This window comes from Lithobates pipiens, unplaced genomic scaffold (assembly GCF_037356315.1).
Source record: "Lithobates pipiens isolate NorthernLeopardFrog02 unplaced genomic scaffold, aLitPip1_a1.2 Scaffold_16, whole genome shotgun sequence".
NCBI lineage: Eukaryota > Metazoa > Chordata > Amphibia > Anura > Ranidae > Lithobates > Lithobates pipiens.
The window spans coordinates 653677467-653680162 of NW_027507748.1; positions in this window are offsets into that span (position 1 = coordinate 653677467).

Here is a 2696-nt window from a genome sequence, read left to right on the forward strand (position 1 = left end):
ATGTCACGGAGCTGCTGTCAGCGCTGTATGTCACGGAGCTGCTGTCAGCGCTGTATGTCACGGTGCTGCTGTCAGCGCTGTATGTCACGGAGCTGCTGTCAGCGCTGTATGTCACGGAGCTGCTGTCAGTGCTGTATGTCACGGAGCTGCTGTCAGCGCTGTATGTCACGGAGCTGCTGTCAGCGCTGTATGTCACGGTGCTGCTGTCAGCGCTGTATGTCACGGAGCTGCTGTCAGCGCTGTATGTCACGGAGCTGCTGTCAGTGCTGTATGTCACGGAGCTGCTGTCAGCGCTGTATGTCACGGAGCTGCTGTCAGCGCTGTATGTCACGGAGCTGCTGTCAGCGCTGTATGTCACGGTGCTGCTGTCAGCGCTGTATGTCACGGAGCTGCTGTCAGCGCTGTATGTCACGGAGCTGCTGTCAGCGCTGTATGTCACGGAGATGCTGTCAGCGCTGTATGTCACGGAGCTGCTGTCAGCGCTGTATGTCACGGAGCTGCTGTCAGCGCTGTATGTCACGGTGCTGATGTCAGTGCTCTGTATTACGGTGCTGCTGTCAGTGCTCTGTATCTCCTGCACCCTCTTGTTTGCCTACCCTGGTCCCTGACCTTCCCTCTCCTCCATTGCCTTCATTAGCTCCATAGTCCTGAATTGTCAGAACAATTTCCCAAATAAAAAAAAAATGCTTGTAGTTATCGATCCCAAATTCACCTCATACATGTATTATGCTATTGTCCAGGTGGTGGGACTACGTGCTACCCCCTAATAATTACCCCGTGGCCGCAAATTCGACCTAAAGGTTTGCGAAATTCGCCTCCCATTGAAGTCAATGGAGCCCGCGGCGAACGGTCGTTTTCGCGAACGTTTGTGTCCGTTCGCGTTTCGCGTTCGCGAAACGTCCCGTCGGAAGTTCGTCCATCACTAGTTAGTAATCAAAGATGGTGGAGTCTCTCTTGATTACAGGCATGAAGAAGATGGGGGTCCCATGCCAGCATGGTGGGAGTGACTAATCAGGGTCCTAATGTCTAGCATTTGCTTTCCATGCGGGTATCTTCTATGATTATTCCTAGTGGCCTTGAAGGTGCTAAAAAAGTGTAGAATGAAATTCGGGAGCATACATTGTTATTATAGTTAAAAATCTGGTACAATTGCTAAATTATTTGAGAAAAAACAATCCCCTATGGGTGATCAATATACGTTGCAGAGATTTTGAAAAACTTTGTGGCAGATTGTTATTGCTTTGGAGCTCTGAAGAAATATCTGTTTGTTATACCATGCCCTTTATAATTTGGTTTTGAATGGGAGGCTTTGGTTCATTCAGCTGGTGCGCTCTCAATGTTCTAATATGGAAAGTTGCAGTGTTTCATGAGGAAATTTGCAGTGTCTGCATCCCTTTAGAAGTGATTAACCCTTAAAGAGTGTCTCGCCAGAACTGAAATTCCTATTGCAGAGGATCCAAAGAGTAAAATGGTGCACTCTACCTCCAGGTTGTATAATGAGAGAAATTGGTGCTCTGGCTGGGGCTTCTGTTAACCCTGTCCTGGCCATCCTCTGCTTGTTCCAAGTGTGCTGAATTCCATCCAGGAACTGCTGCCGCTGTTCCTGTGCCTTCTTACTCCTGGCTGTGACCGTCCACCTGCTCTGCCAGCCTCTGCAGTTCCAGCCATCCGGAGGACCATCTCTACCGTCTGCACCAGCCACTGCATCCGGCTCAGACACTCCTACCCCGCTGCGCTCATGGGACCACTGTCTTCACTCCACCAAATCAGGCTAACCACCAAGGTACCTAACAGAGACAGAGGAGAGGACATTGCTTAAAAGAGAGGGAGATACCAATGCTCAAAAAATCCGTTGCTGGGACACAGTGAAACCTAACAGTGAGGAGAGGAGGGGTGTGCGAGGGGAAGGAACTAAGGTGCCAGAGTGAGGAGAGAGACACACGCTGACACTAGGGACTGTGTGTCCCAACAGAGGAGGAGGGATATCCTGAAGCCTGGGAAAAGGAGAGATGTGAGTAGAGTGAGAGAAAAACTCTGTGAGAGGGATTTTTGGAGCTGAGGGGAGAGAGAGACACACACTGACACCAGAGAATGTGTGACCTGTTATTAAGGAGGGGGAGCTGTTTGAGGAGAGCATGCTGAGGTGACCAGACTGTGTGGTGGAACTCCACCAGAGAGCAAGAGAGAGAGTGTGGCGAGGTGGCAGGTGTGAGGAAAACCACTGAGACTGAAGAGACTGAGAGGGAAAGACTCTGGCAGCATCAGAGGGGGAGAAAGTCAAGCTTTTCCAGAGACTGCCAGGGGAGTGTTGCCTGGAGATGAAGGAGTGAGGATGCCTGAGGGGTGCCAGGAGCAGAGACAGCCATGAGGTCCACTACTATTTAGTCCAGGGATCCTACTCAGCAGCCCAGCACCACTCAGCTCAGCAGAAAGGACCCACTCCTTTCAGGGATCAAGATAACCATCCGGGTATCGGGTCGGCCGGTGCCTGTTCACCTTGCAAGTTTCGCTACCAGTCACCTCGGCCAGCCATCAGCAAGAGATCCAGTGCCTTACAACATTGCTAGGAGCATCAGGAGCCTGAACCAGCACCTGGGACTATTGTTGCATCAGAGGACAGGTGTAAACCCAACATCCTTCTTGACACCATACTGTCACTGCATGCAGACAACAATTTCCCTTTTTAGTGTCACGAG